This window comes from Cebus imitator, unplaced genomic scaffold (genome assembly GCF_001604975.1).
Source record: "Cebus imitator isolate Cc_AM_T3 unplaced genomic scaffold, Cebus_imitator-1.0 Scaffold178, whole genome shotgun sequence".
NCBI lineage: Eukaryota > Metazoa > Chordata > Mammalia > Primates > Cebidae > Cebus > Cebus imitator.
The window spans coordinates 3633831-3650016 of record NW_016107493.1 but is presented as its reverse complement, the minus strand read 5'-3'; the positions used below and the strand labels follow the sequence as shown (position 1 = coordinate 3650016).

The window sequence follows — 16186 nt, the reverse complement described above, 5'->3', positions numbered from 1 at the left end:
AAAAAAAAAAAAAAAAAAAAAAAAAAAAAAAAAAAAAGAAATAAAGTCTAATGTAGTATCAGCAACTCTACAATTTTTCCTAAGCTTATTTCAGTACTGCGTGTCAGAAAAACCTTATAAGATGCGACTGTTTTCTATTAGTGATAATTTATATTCCTATATATGAATCTAAATCAAAATCTGATTTTTTTCTCAAAATTTTAGTTGGAAAAGAGGTATATCATTAAAGTTTGTTTGTTAGAGATGTTCCTATTATTGAGATATTTGTCAATGCTTTAGATAAAAATTTTAAATTGATGTTTTGTGTTTTGTTCTCTGTCTTTTCTCATTTTCCAAGAATAATGCAGTCTCAGTCACAAAATTTCTGGCTCTATTTTAGGTGCAATTCTGTAGTGTTTTGAGTACCAGTTAACAAATCTTTGCTTTTGTGCATGGGCGTGTGTGTGTGTGTGTGTGTGTGTGTGTGTGTGTTTCTGTGTTTCTTCTTATGTAACCAGCCTACTAGAGCTGTCTTAGAGAACTAATGGCTGATTTTGAATGGCCAGTAGGTGTCATTGTAGAATGCAGTAAGTTGAGCATGAGTAGGAAATTACCAAGTAGTTAAAGAAACACTAGTCCAAATTAGCATATAGTAGTGGTTGGATGATAACTTATACATAATAGAAGTTCTCTCTTATGAAACATTTCGGTATTGGAGCTGTTTATAAGGATTTTGAAACAATGATTGTAAAGGAGTTTAATTGTTTGCCCTAAAATAGACCTTGAAAGTGTGTTTTTTAGCCCAGCCCTTAAACTATCTTGACATGTGATTCAGATTTAAGTTTATTTGTAATACATTGTTTTGACATCATGTAGTATGTTAAGTTCTAGAACAATTGAGATTTTTACCTCTACTGAGCCTTATAGAAAAACCAATGCTACATCATAAAAAAATTAAAATGATAAAATACGGGCAGAAGTTTTGAAACTAGTTACCACAACAGTACTTTGTTATTGTTGTTTTTTTTTCCCCTCAGAGATCCTTATTTACTGTTCTTTTAAAGCCAGAACAGAAGATTTTTTTGTCTGTCATCGTCTGTGGCTTCTTCTTATTATTATTATTTTATTTCCAGAATTGCTTCTTTTTACATTTTTATCTGGCTAGTAGACTGTGTGCTTTTCTTGGGATGTTGAATTGAACATTTGTCACCGACTAAAATGCAGTGGATTCTGGAGGGAGCCAGTACAGAAAGCTTTGAAAGTTGGTTACATTTGTTCTAAGTACAGCTCCTTACCTTCCCAGCCTTCTGCTGAGCCCTTGTCACTTTGTGGCTCTGCTCCTTAAGCCTGTGATTGATAAAGTGCTTTAAAAAAGTTTGGACCTAATTCTTCATGAAGTTAGAAATAGATACCTCAAAACAATCTAGGAGTTTTTAAAAAGGCATGAACATATCACTTATATCATCTCCACTTCCCGTCAGAATCTTATGGAGTGGGGGAGTGTGAAAGGGGTGGATATATTTTGGAAACAAATTACCTTGATTATTTGGTTCACCACTGGCTTCCATTTCAGAGTCATTGATCTAATTCAAGGCTTTGGCACTTGGGGTATGAGGCAGAAACAGTAGTTTTAGCTTTAGAGAAAGGACTGCCAACTCTACTAAATGTCCTGATAAATGACATTAAATGTCATTTTTTTTTTTTTTCCTGGAGTTTCACTCCTGTTGCCCAGGCTGGCGAGCAATGGTGCAATCTTGGCTTACTGCAACCTCTTCCTCCCAGGTTCAAGTGATTTTCCTGCCTCAGCCTCCCAAGTAGCTGGGGTTACAGGCATGTGCCACCACGCCCAACTAATTTTGTATTTTTTTAGTAGAGACAGGGTTTCTCCCTGTTGGTCAGGTTGATCTCGAACTCCTGACCTCAGGTGATCTGCCTACCCTGGCCTCCCAAAATGCTGGGATTACAGGCGTGAGCCACTGTGCCTGGCCTGTCATAGCTAGGATAGCTTTTCTAGTCAGGAGCTGAAGTTGCCAGAAATGAAAATTGTGCTGAATGTTTTGGTTTGGATTAGTTCTTAGTTGGTACTTAGCTGTTTCCCATAAATCAAACTAATTTCTTTCATGATTCAGACCTGTGCTAATTTGTATAGACATTCATGTCCTATTCTCTTACTGTCCCTGAAAGCTATCTAGTTCGAGAATTAAACTAAAATTGAAAAATAAGAGTTGGAGTAGTCCAGGGTCCTTTTCTGATAATGCTATATGATGGATATACGCATTAATCTTTGCATAAACATTCACTCAATAATATATACTAAAAGTTGGTGTTGCAAATGTGTTTACCTTAACTTGGGTCCATTTTAGAAACTTGTAGTTCATGTTTGTGAATTCTAGGCTTTCTGTTTGGGTGTCTGGTGCCATGGAGACAAATCTGAGAAAAAGTAAATGACTAGACTTTAATTTTAGAGAAAAGCATAAAAACTCAATAATGTAGTATATTAAGAGGTGTGACTTTGATATTTATAGAATTATAGTACTTTCTAGGTTTGAAATATAGCTGCCAAAAAAGTAGTCATAAAATATGGTAAGTGGCCGCAGTTTATTGAATGGCAAAGCATGGGTTACAGAATATCTATTTTGTCCTATTGTAAGGCATGAAATGTGTTAGAAAAAATTTATCTATCACCTTTGTCATTATGGTTACTTAACTGTTGATAGTGCTTGAGTCTTTCTTTTTCTGGTGAAAAGGTATTAATATATATATTTAGAATTAGCCAGGTGGACTCAGTTTAGATGATTCCAATTTTGTTGGCAACCTTCAAAGCATCATAATCAAGAGCCAGTCGAACATAGGCCTTCATCGCTTCATCAGGTCTGATCAAGGTCTTGACCTTGGCCTCATCAATGTTATGGAGCGTCTTTACAGCCTATTTGACCTGGTGCTTGTTGGCTTTAACATCCACAATGAACACAAGTATGTTGTTGTCTTCTGTTTTCCTCATGGCAGACTCAGTGGTCAGGAGGAAGTTGATGACACAGTGGACAAGCTTCTTTCTCCTTGTATCCTGCTATCTTACAAGGATATTTGGGCTGCCTCTGGGGCTGCAGTGCCTTGGGCCACCAGGAGTGGGTGACTTGCAGATCTTGTTTTTTTGGGTATGTGGCTGTGGATGCCTTTCAGCACTGCCTTCTTGGCCTTCAAAGCCTTTGCTTTGGCTTCGGCTCCTTCAGCACTATCTTGTGAAAACAGTCTCCCTGATTCTTAATTAATAGAGACTTTTGTTAGCTACTAAGACTTGTCAATAACCTCCTTAAATTCCTTTCCATATACATGTGTATGTGTGTGTATACACATATGTGTATAATATATGTGTATACATATATGCATATATATATATCAAATAATATGTGTATATATATATTTGAACAAGTTTTAAACAGCTAGTTTAACATCTTCCATTAAATTGTTTCTCTTTTTTTTGATAAAAAGTTTGTTTTTCTTAACCCATTATTTTCATGTAATTTGGTCTTTCTAGTCTCAGTTTTGTAAGCCACATTGTCTTTTTAGAATATACCAACTGTTGGCAAAAAATTATAGTACTGTAGTATAAAATTTGTCAGTGTACTAAAGTACTCTAAACATCCATCCAGCTGAACTATATGTTGTGTCCTCAAAGAGTAGAATCTCTTTGTTCAGTCTTGCTTCCTATTCTACCCCTCCCATATCAGTACAAATATCTTATATTTTATCAGCATTAAATTGAGGTATAGCTGAGACGGCTGTTGTTGTTTTAGAATACAGATTTGTTGCTGGAGTCTCTTTTTTGCCTTATCAGTTAGAAATTGTGTTTGGCTATTGGGAACAGAGATAAGAAATAACCATTGCTTAAAGTAGTTAATTTGTCTGGTGTAAAAATTCAAAGGTAGGCAATCTAGGGCCTATATGGCAACTCTGTGGAGTTGTCAAGGGCACAGGCTGCTTCTGTCTTTTTCTTTTGCCATCCTTGTATGTGTCTTCTATTTTCAAGATCACCTAATGGTTGCTGGATCTCCAGCCATCACATTTATGTTGTAGACAGAAAAAAGGAGGAAGAAAGGCACAGACAAAAGAGCTGTACCGCTCATCTTTAAAAAAAAAATTGTCCAGAACTTCCGACACAATTCTTCCTCTGATCTCATTGACAGAAACATAGTCATTTGGCTATCCCTAGCTACAGGTAAGGTTCGGAAATGGCTTTGAACTGAGCATACAGACTAGATCAGTGGGGGTGGAGTGAGGATCTGTGTTGGATGGCAACTAGTAATCTTTGCCATACTTGCTCCCTGTCTTCTATACTGTATCTGCTGCTGACTGCTTAGCAGTGCTGTTAAGTTCATCATTCAATAGATAGGGATTAAGTGCTAACTATGTAGTAGGTCCTATTAAGAACTGGAAATGCAAATGCAAGTGAGACATACTCCCTGCCCCAGAAAAGTTAAGGTTTAATAAGAAGACTACCCTCCTCCCCACCCCCATTTTTTTTTTTTTTTGAGATGGAGTTTTTGCTCTTGTCGCCCAGGCTGGAGTGTGGTGGTGTGATCTTGGCTCACTGCAACTTCCGCCTCCCGTGTTCAAGCAGTTCTCCTGCCTCAGCCTCCCAAGTAGCTGGGATTACAGGCATGTGCCACTATACCCGGCCAATTTTTTTATTTTTAGTAGAGACAGGGTTTCACCATGTTGGCCAGGCTGGTCTTGAACTCCTGACCTCAGGTGATCCACCTGCCTCAGCTTCCCAAAGTGCTGGGATTACAGGTGTGAGCCACTACACCCGCCCAATAAGAGGATTCTTCAATCTGCACACAGGTTTCTGAGAACAGAAGGTATTGAGTATTATGGGCTGTTGTGACTAATTACCATTATGATTCTGCCCACCCCATCAATTTATGAGGTTTAAGAGGGAGAAGAGGAGAGGACTTCTTTGGAAGGACAGTATTAACAGAAAGAAATAAACGATTCCCTGCTCCTTGAGGGGAAAAGAAAGGGTTTTTTTTTTTTTTTTGCCTGAAGGCCAAGATAAGGAGGTCCTGAAAGAGTCACTCTCTGTCATAAAGAAGACAGATTGATGTTTGCTCTCTGTTTGGGTATCTGCCTAGCCACCAGTCTTTCTTATGTGCCCGGTTCTACTAAAGAAGGCATGGTAATGGAATGCCTTATACCAGGGCCAGGCATTCCCATCTATAACTTGGATTCTTGTTTTGAGAGATAAAAGAGATGAATTCTGCATATATCCTTAGGTCATTCCGAACAAGTCAGGAACTATCTTCATCATGGTTTTCCAGAGAAACAGAACCAATAAGGGTGCGTGTGTGTATATGTGTGTCTATGTGTGTGTGTGTTTTATTATAAGGTTTATTATAGGAATTTGCTTACACAATTTAGGAGGCTAAGTCCCAAGATCTGCAGGGTATTTGGCAAGCTGGAGAATCAGGAGACCTGACAGTATAGTTCCAGTCAGACACAGTCCAAAGACCTGAGAACCAGAGATAACACAGTAGCACTCACTCAGGCTTGAGACACTGAAGAGCTGATGTTTCAGTTTGAGTTTAAAGACAGGAGAAAGCCAATGTCCCTCTTGCAGTAAAACAAAACCTAAAGCAGAGGAAAAAAAAAGAAAAAGAATAAAAAGAAAGCCAATGTCCTTAAGCAGGAGGAACCAACTCTCTCTTACTTGCAGGAGGCTTAGCCTTTTTGTTCTATTCACACTTTCCACTGATTAAATGACATCCACTATTACCATTACAGAGGGCAATCTACTTTACTCAGACTATAGATTTAGATGTTAATCTCATAATGGAAACACCTAGAAAAATGTTTAGCCAAATATCTGGGCAGATGAGATTGGAAACATTTTTATCCAGGGTAGAACAGAAGCTCTCTGACCAGAGAAAATGTTATGACATAGTGATAAACAACAAATGTATCTAATTTGATATGAAAATTCCTATGATTTCCTTCCTTCCTTCCTTCCTTCCTTCCTTCCTCCTTCCTTCTTCCTTCCTTCCTTCCTTCCTTCCTTCCTTCCTTCCTTCCTTCCTTCCTTCTTGTTTCTTTCTTTTTCTTTCCTCTCTTTCTTTCTTGATGGAGTCTGGCTCTGTTGCCCAGGCTGGAGTGCAGTGGTGTGATCTGGGCTTACTGCAGCCTCCGCCTCCCAGGTTCAAGTGATCCCCATGCTTCACCTCCCAGGTAGCTGGGACTACAGGCGTGCACTGTGATGCCTGGCTAATTTTGTATTTTTTAGTAGAGATGGGGTGTCACCATGTTGGCCAGGCTGGTCTCCTGACCTCAAGTGATCCACCCGCCTTGGCCTCCCAAAGTGCTGGGATTACAGGCATGAGCCACCGCGCCTGGCCTAATACCTGTGATTTCTATTGGTGACCAAATCACAAAAATATTATGGTTGTTTGTTTTATCGTTTTGCCTATACTCACAATCTAATGAAATTGTAAATTTTAGTTAGAGTTTGGTAAAATGAGTGATACAATTTTCTTCTTATCAAAGTTTATGACTTTTATTATAGGTCCCTGGGGAAATGTGGACCCTATGTTGAGAACTTTTGAGTGAAGAGGAAGGAGAGGGCTTTGAATTGATGCAGGGTTGTATACTGTGAAAGGGCCTTATAGAGGAGGCAACTGTTGGTCTCAGTGTTGGAAGAAGGGGAGGATAGTTATGATAGAGCGTAGTTGAAAGGCATTCCAGAGAGGAGTGTAGCATAAGAAAATGTGTGAGGTGTGAGGCAGCCTGGCATATCATGGAATTGTAGATCAGTGTTGGTGAGGAGAAGTCTGTGTTGAGCCAGGGTATAATTTCTATTCCTGCTGACAAGACCATTTTGTTCATGAGCCTGTTGAGCAAATATTGACGACAAAAGCCATTTAGCCAAACGAATAGATCCATACCTTTGGTCTCTTCAGGTATAGTGAACAACGAGATACTGTTTGAAGCTCTGCTTGCTGGGAGTTCCCTTTCTCCTGTCCTGTAGGGCCACTTTCTCTGTAAAGTTAATGCCAGCATATTGTATGCAACCACGTGTAAACCAGGCCTAAGTGTTTTTTTTTTTTGTTTTTTTTTTTGTTTTTTTTCTGCTTTCATTTGATCTTAGGGAACTCTACAAGGCCATAGATTAAGGAACAGTTGATTAGTAGAAGTAAGTGTCATGGATGTCTGAGCCATTTGTTCCTTTAGCTTACTTGTGCTTTTGGAGCCTGCTCTAACCTCATATTATAAGCATTGTAGCCATGATTAGGTGGTTATGTAGTGGTAGCAACCAACCTTCAAATAATGGCTTGAAATTTTAAAAAGAGAGATATATTTATTCTCATGTAAAATCTGTTGCAAGTTGGGTGATTCCAGACAGCTGTTCTTCATTTGATGGGTCAGCATTGCATATCTATATTTATCTCTGCTTCCATTATCATAGTGACAAGAGAAGAACAGGCTGGAGAATTGCATACTGGCACATAAATGTTTCTACAGAAATAATTTCTGTTCTTTGGTCAAAGAAAGTCGTAAGGTCACATTTGACTTAAAGAGGATAGAGAAATATAGTCCTCCCATGTTCCCTGAAGGACAGGAAAAACTAATATCTGACACACAATATCACTTCCACTTAATGATGGAATGCCCCCCAGCACATATAGCTTTATGGCTTGGTGGATCAGAACACTCAGTTTTTGAGAGTATGTCAAGTCACATGATCAGTCTCTGCTGGGGCTCAAAAGCCAAGCAAGGAGCCGTTTCTCAAAAGGAGAGCAGTCATCTGCAGAGAGAGCATAGCTCTCTTCAGAACAGTAGTTCTTATCCAGGGGCAGTTTTGCTCCCCAAGGGACACTTGACAATGTTTACAGACATTTTGTTGGTCATAATTCGCGGGAGTGCTATTGGCATCTAGTAGGAAGAGGCCAGGGATGCTGCTAAACATCCTATCATGTAAAAGACAGCCTCTCACAATGTCAAGGGTGACTAAAATGCCAATAGTGCCAAGGTGAAGAAGTCCTGCTTTAGTTGGACTTTTGTGCCTAGTGCTGTGTGTTGTGATTCTCCTATCAGGGCCTATTGGTAGCTTTATACAGCTACTTCTACCACAGACACTTTGAATACACTGAATTTGCTGGATCTTAAGGCCCAAATGGCAGAGTATCTTGACCTTTTACTTTCTTATGTCCTAGGCCCCATTTAAAACTGGCAGCTTAATGAATTATTCAGGAAGTGGGCAGAACAGCACACTAAAATATGGTTTATGTTATTTCCAGAATTTAAAGAGTTCCACCATGCACTGTGCTTCTTTTTTATTTTATTTTATTTTTATTTTAGAGATAGGGTCTTTCTATGTTGCCCAATCTGGTCTTGAACTACTGGCTTCAAGTGATCCACCCACATCAGCCACCTGAGTAGCTAAGATTACAGGCATAAGCCACTGCTCACAGCACTGTGCCTCCTTCTAAGTGGTGGTGGCTGGCTAAGCTATGATAACTTGTCCTTCATTTTTAATTTTGCGTTTATATTTTTAGAGAGAGGGTTTCACTCTGTCACCCATACTGGGGTGCAGTGGCATGATCATAGCTTACTGTAACCTCAAACTCTGGGCTCAAGTGATCCTCTCACCTCAGTCCCTGGAGTAGCTGGAGCTACAGATGGGCACTACCATGTCCAGCTAATTTTTTGTGTTTTTTATAGAGACGGTTTTGCCATGTTGCCCAGGTTGGTCTCAAAGTCCTAGGCTCAAATGATCTGCCTTCCCTGGCCTCCTAAAGTGCTGGGATTACAGGTATGATCTTCCTATACCTAACCTAGAGTTTTAGTTTACAAGATGAAAAGAGTATGGTGATGGTTGCACAACATTATGAATGCATTTAATACTACTGAAATGCACACTTAAAAATGGTTAAGATGGTAAATTCTTTGTTAAATGTGTTTTACCACAATAAAAAAAAATTGGGGAAAAAACACAAAAGAAAAAAAGATGCCAATATTTCTAATATTTTTGCCTTTAAGAAGAGCTTGTAAGTAAGGAATTCTTTTTTTTTTTTTTTTTTTTGAGACAGAGTTTCGCTCTTATTGCCCGGGCTGGAGTGCAATGGCACAATCTTGGCTCACTGCGAACTCCGTCTCTGGGGTTCAAGCGATACTCCTACCTCAGCCTCCTGAGTAGCTGGGATTATAGGCGTGTGCCACCACACCTGGCTAATTTTGTGTTTTTAGTAGGGATGAGGCTTCTCCATGTTGGGCAGGCTGGTGAACTCCTAATCTCAGGTGATTTGCCTGCCTCAGCCTCCCAAAGTGCTTGGATTACAGGCATGAGCCACCACACCCGGCCAGGAATTCTTTTAGAGGTTAAAAATGCCACCAAATCCAGACCCTGCATTTCTTGACTCAACTCTTTGAATACCAACTGCTTTAAACATGTGTTTATTCAGGATTTGAAAGGTTTATTCTAAAATTCAACATAGGCCAGATGCAGTGGCTCATGCCTATAATCCCAGCACTTTGAGAGGCCAAGTCAGGAGGATTGCTTGATACCAGGGGTTCAAGACTAGCCTGGGCAACATAGCAAGAACTCATCTCTGAAAATTAAAATTAAAAAATTCAACATATTTTCTTGGAATTTATTTTTCTACTTTAATTTTGTGCCTGCATATCTAATCAGGTTGTATATCCAACCTGTTTTAGGTTCTTCAGAGTTGGATACTACTTTTTATGGGGGAAAAAATTCTTTTACTTGAAATACAAGGAATGGATCCTTTCCTCTCTTCACCCCCACATCACTAAATGGGAGTAAATTGTATTTAAGACATGCCCAAACTTTAGCACCCAGAGTATAGTCTTTAAAATATTATTTCCTACTGAACGGGGTTCCTTGGCGAAATGTCTGGTTCTAGGCCTAGGGCAGGATTTGTGCAAGGTAAGCCTGGAACTTCTTGTCCTACCTAGCAGGAAGCTAGGAGGTTATCTTCATTTACTAGGGTTTTTTTTTTTTTTTTGGTCTTTTTGTTTTTTTCTTTTCTGTGGAGAACGGGGTCTTGCTATATTGCCCAGGCAGGTCTTGAACTCCTGGGCTCAAGCTATCCTCCTGCCTCTGCCTCCCTAAGAGCTGGGATTACAGGCATGAGCCACAGAGCCCGGCCCATTTACTAGGTTTATGTCAAAAGGGCTTAGGAGCTTTGTTGAGGGTCCCTCAAGATCATTCCCACGTTTTATGGTTTCCAAGATTGACTCTCAGGACTCAAGTTATTATATTCACAGTTATGGTTTATTACAATGAGATGATACAAGGCAAAATTAGCAAAGCAAAATGCATGTGGAATGAAGTCTGGAAGAAACCAGGCTCAAGCTGCAAGAATCCTCTCCCAGTAGAGTTTCAAAAGATGCCATTAATTCTCCAGTAATGAGTTGTGTGCAGGGCCTCAGGTTAGCCCCTAAGGAGATTTTAAGGGCTTCTTAGATTTTTCCTGAGAATATGTATATATATATATATGTGTGTGTGTGTGTGTGTGTGTGTATATAACTCTACGTATACATCCCTGTGCATGAATATGACCTTCAGGAATTTGTTGGAGATTTTCAAAGTCCTTTATGGACATCTCATTTCCCAGCTTTGCTTTTCTGGGTTGTTTGTTTTTGAGATAGGGTCTGACTCTGCCCAGGCTGGAGGGCAGTGGTGTGATCTCAGCTCACTGCAACCTCCCCTTCCAGGTCCAAGCAATTCTTCTGCCTCAGCCTCCTGAGTAGCTGGGACTACAGGTGTGTGCCACCATGCCCAGCTAATTTTTGTCTTTTTAGTAGAGGCATGGTTTCACCATCACGTTGGCCAGGCTGGTCTTGAACTCCCAATCTCAAGTGATCTGCCTGCCTTGGCCTCCCAAAGTGCTGGGATTATAGGATTAGCCATTGTGCCTGAATCCCAGCTTTTATTTTTAGGCTTTTTGGTTGGCCTGTTGTTTGCCCTGTCTCCACTGCCTCAGGCAGTGAGGATATTAAATAACTGCTCCTGTTTTGGACAAATGCCCTTAGGGAAAAGACTATTTGCACTGGTTGATCTTCAAGTCAAATTAAAGACATCCTTGCAAATGAGGTCTGTATTAGTCCATTTTCATGCTGCTGATAAAGACATACCCAAGACTGGGAAGAAAAATAAGTTTAATGGATTTACAGTTTCATGTGGCTGGGGAGGCCTCACAATCATGGCAGAAAGCAAAGAGGAGCAAGTCACATTTTACATGGATGGTAGCAGGCAAAGGGAGAGCTTATGGAGGGAAACTCCCTGTTTTTAAAACCATCTGATTTCATGAGACTCATTCACTATCACAAGTACAGTGCAGGAATGATCTGCCCCCATAATTTAATCACCTCCCACCAGGTTCCTTCCATGACATGTAGAAATTGTGGGAGTTAACAATTCAAGATGAGAGTTGGATGGGGACACAGCCAAACCATATCAGGGTCTGCTGGAAGCTACCAGACAGGTCAAATAATTAGTTTTCCAGGAATGAGGCTTTGAAGGCATTGCAGACCATTCTGTTACCTTCAGTGACTGCCAGTCAGGCTGTTTGTCTGATAGTGGGCTGTTTGTTTAAAGGCTACTGTGGAGCTGGGGAGGTGGAATGGGAATAGGGCAAGTTAAAACTCCTTGAAGGCTGGGCACAGTGGGTACATACCTGTAGTCTCAGCTTCTTGACAGATTCAGTTGCTTTTCTTTTTTCCTTTTTTTTTTTGAGATGGAGTTTTGCTTTGTCGCCAGGCTGGATTACAGTGGTACAATCTTTGCTCATTGCAACCTCTGCCTCCTGGGTTCAAGTGATTCTCCTGCCTCAGCCTCCTGAGTGGCTGGGACTACAGGTGCGTGCCACCATGCTCTGGCTAATTTTTGTATTTTTAGTAGAGACAGGGTTTCGCCATGTTGGCCAGGATGGTCTCGATCTCTTGACCTCTTGATCTGCCTGCCTTGGCTTCTCGAAGTACTAGGATTACAGGCATGAGCCACCATGCCCTGCCTCAGCTACTTTTCTACAATAAACACTTCCCAGATTGCTTTAACCTTTTGGCTAATTTTCAGAGTTCTGAAAAAGTTCATTCTGACAATTTTTACCCGTGTCTTGTTGCTTTTATGGAGGAGAGGATTTTTCGAAGTCATTACTCTGCTGTGACCCCAGTACCACTTAGGTGAATAGGAATCTTCTTGCTTCCCTGTACATTTAGTGACTGCCTGCTTTGTCTAGCTGCTGAAATAGGGACTGTGGATTTAGTAGTGAATAAGAAGACATTCTCCTACATGGAGTTTATGTTCTAGTAGGAGACAAGAAGAACTAAATGTGGAAAACAGTAAAGCAGATCATGGAATAGAGAGTGATTGTGATCAGTGATGAGTAGTGTTTTTTTGTTTGTTTATTTTGTTTTTGGGTTTTTTTTTTAGAGGGAGTCTCACTCTGTTGCCAGGCTGGAGTGCAGTGGCATGGTCTTGGCTTGCTGCAACCTCTGCCTCCCAGATTCAAGCAATTCTCCTGCCTCAGCCTCCCAAGTAGCTGGGACTCTGTGGTTACTGGCGCAGGTATACGCCACCACACCCAGCTAATTTTTGTATTTTTAGTAGAGATGGGGTTTCACCATGTTGGCCAGCATGGTCTCTGTCTCTTGACCTTGTGATCCACCAGCCTTGGTCTCCCAAAATGCTGGGATTACAGGCATGAGCCACCATGCCTGGCCAGTGTTTTTTGTTTGTTTGTTTGTTTGTTTGTTCGGTGTGAGCACAGAGACTGGATGAAGAAGGAAACCAATGTAAGCAGCTGGGCAGCAAAGGGAATAGAAGCACAAAGCCTTAGGCAAGAGTGAGTTTGGCATGTTCAAGAAACCTCAAGAAAGCCCAGGTAGCTAGAGCAGGCAGATAGCCAAAAAAAAAGACAAAGATAATTGACAGCACTAAAATTATATGGATAATTTAAAAGTATTGATATCCAGGACCTATAAATGGACAGCTATGATTTTTGGTAATCATTGTTTTCATTACTTTCTTCAGTAGGCTAACTCTTCTGCAGCCTGTGGAACTGGAAGGAATGCTGCATTGAGTTCTAATGCTAATACAAACCTGCATCATTTTGAACTAAGAGTTGGTTGCTAGTTCCTGGAATTTAGTGTCTCTTCAGAATGTCTTGGTAGAGACTCAGCTAATAAGATCTGTTTTGAAAATTATCCAGTGATGGACACTTTTGCATGTCTTTTATAGTAGATTCATGAATGATTTTTCATCTCTCCTCTTTAACATATGTACTAGTTACCCTTTATTGTATAGCCCCCAAATTTAGTAGCTTGACATGACAACTATTTTATTTGCTCATAATTCTATGGGTCAGTAATTTGGGCATCTGGGCAGTTCTTTTTCTGGTCTTCCCTGAGATTATTCATGTCATTTGACTGAGACTGTTATTTAAGATGGCTTCACTCACACATTTATTGGATAGTGCTGGCTGTTGGTCGGCCTATGTCTCTTCATCAGGCTAGCCCTGGCTTCTTCATATGGCTGTTAGATATTAAAAGTAGAGAGAATGGAAAGCTCCAGTATGCAAGCACTTTTCAAACTTTTGCATTACGTGGGATAGTTTTGTATTTCTATAAATGTTTTTGAGCTCTGCTCTGGCATGCAGTTACATTTATTTGAAAATAGTTTGATCCTTCCAGGTTTTGATTTTACAGATCACCTGAGGTCAGGAGTTCAAGACCATCCTGGCCAACATGGTAAAACCCCATCTCTACTAAAAATACAAAAATTAGCTGGGTGTGGTGGTGAGTGCCTGTAATCTCAGCTACTTGGGAGGCTGAGGCTGGAGAATTGCTTGAACCCAGGAGGCAGGGGTTGCAGTGACCGGAGATCATGTATTTGCACTCCAGCCTGGGTGACAAGAGCGAAACTCTGTCTCAAAAAAAAAAAAAGATTTTAAGATTTAATAGATAGTGCTGGATCTGTGTTCACTGTAGGGCTAGTTAGTCCTCATTACTTAGGCAGAACTCTTGTGTGTACTTGACCCTATCTTCAGTGCAATTGGTGAGAAGTGACACTATTTCTGGCCCTGTGTAAGTTCTGGACACTGCTACCTCTTATCTTTCTGGTGCTTGTTTTCCGGGCTTCTGGTAGTTTCCTCACACACACAGTGTGCTGATCCCTCTCTAGTAGAGGGATCCTTTGCAGATCTCCAGAGTTCATTCTCAATATAGCTCTCCACATTACACTGTCCTCTAGTACTTTGGTCTGCCTATACTCAGTTCTGCCTCCCTAACTCAGGGAGTCTACCACATTTCACTTGCCTTTCTCTTCCTTATCCTGCAGCCTGGAAAGTCTTGAGGAAGAAAGTTGAGGCAACTTCATTGTTCTTCATCATCTGTATCCAGTGTCTTGAAAACTTGTGTTTCATATATTTTCTTTTTTTTTTTTTCTTTTGAGTCAGAGTCTTACTCTGTTGCCCAGGCTGCAGTGCAGTGGGACAGTCATGGCTCACTGCAGCCTTGACCTCCCAGGTTCAAATGATCCTCCCACCTCAGCCTCCTGAGTAGCTAGAGCTCCAGGCATGTGTCACCATGCCCTGCTAATTTTTAAAATTTTCTGTAGAGACAAGGTCTCACGTGTTACCCAGGCTGGTCTCAAACTCCTGGGTTCAAGCAGCCCTCCTGCCTTGGCCTCCCAGAGTGCTGGAATAACAAGTGTGAGCCATTGTGACCTGCCTTTGTTTCATGTTTTCTCTCTCTCTCTCTCTCTCTCTCTCTCTCTCTGTGTGTGTGTGTGTGTGTGTGTGTATATAACTCTACGTATACATCCCTGTGCATGAATATGACCTTCAGGAATTTGTTGGAGATTTTCAAAGTCCTTTATGGACATCTCATTTCCCAGCTTTGCTTTTCTGGGTTGTTTGTTTTTGAGATAGGGTCTGACTCTGCCCAGGCTGGAGGGCAGTGGTGTGATCTCAGCTCACTGCAACCTCCCCTTCCAGGTCCAAGCAATTCTTCTGCCTCAGCCTCCTGAGTAGCTGGGACTACAGGTGTGTGCCACCATGCCCAGCTAATTTTTGTCTTTTTAGTAGAGGCATGGTTTCACCATCACGTTGGCCAGGCTGGTCTTGAACTCCCAATCTCAAGTGATCTGCCTGCCTTGGCCTCCCAAAGTGCTGGGATTATAGGATTAGCCATTGTGCCTGAATCCCAGCTTTTATTTTTAGGCTTTTTGGTTGGCCTGTTGTTTGCCCTGTCTCCACTGCCTCAGGCAGTGAGGATATTAAATAACTGCTCCTGTTTTGGACAAATGCCCTTAGGGAAAAGACTATTTGCACTGGTTGATCTTCAAGTCAAATTAAAGACATCCTTGCAAATGAGGTCTGTATTAGTCCATTTTCATGCTGCTGATAAAGACATACCCAAGACTGGGAAGAAAAATAAGTTTAATGGATTTACAGTTTCATGTGGCTGGGGAGGCCTCACAATCATGGCAGAAAGCAAAGAGGAGCAAGTCACATTTTACATGGATGGTAGCAGGCAAAGGGAGAGCTTATGGAGGGAAACTCCCTGTTTTTAAAACCATCTGATTTCATGAGACTCATTCACTATCACAAGTACAGTGCAGGAATGATCTGCCCCCATAATTTAATCACCTCCCACCAGGTTCCTTCCATGACATGTAGAAATTGTGGGAGTTAACAATTCAAGATGAGAGTTGGATGGGGACACAGCCAAACCATATCAGGGTCTGCTGGAAGCTACCAGACAGGTCAAATAATTAGTTTTCCAGGAATGAGGCTTTGAAGGCATTGCAGACCATTCTGTTACCTTCAGTGACTGCCAGTCAGGCTGTTTGTCTGATAGTGGGCTGTTTGTTTAAAGGCTACTGTGGAGCTGGGGAGGTGGAATGGGAATAGGGCAAGTTAAAACTCCTTGAAGGCTGGGCACAGTGGGTACATACCTGTAGTCTCAGCTTCTTGACAGATTCAGTTGCTTTTCTTTTTTCCTTTTTTTTTTTGAGATGGAGTTTTGCTTTGTCGCCAGGCTGGATTACAGTGGTACAATCTTTGCTCATTGCAACCTCTGCCTCCTGGGTTCAAGTGATTCTCCTGCCTCAGCCTCCTGAGTGGCTGGGACTACAGGTGCGTGCCACCATGCTCTGGCTAATTTTTGTATTTTTAGTAGAGACAGGGTTTCG

At 41.1% G+C, this 16186-nt stretch overlaps 1 protein-coding gene across 8 annotated transcripts in view; it reads left to right on the top strand.

Annotated features, from left to right (window-relative positions):
• Positions 1–16186, top strand: part of FAM126B (family with sequence similarity 126 member B) — an 81651-nt gene that overhangs the window by 1988 nt on the left and 63477 nt on the right. The window lies entirely within an intron of this gene.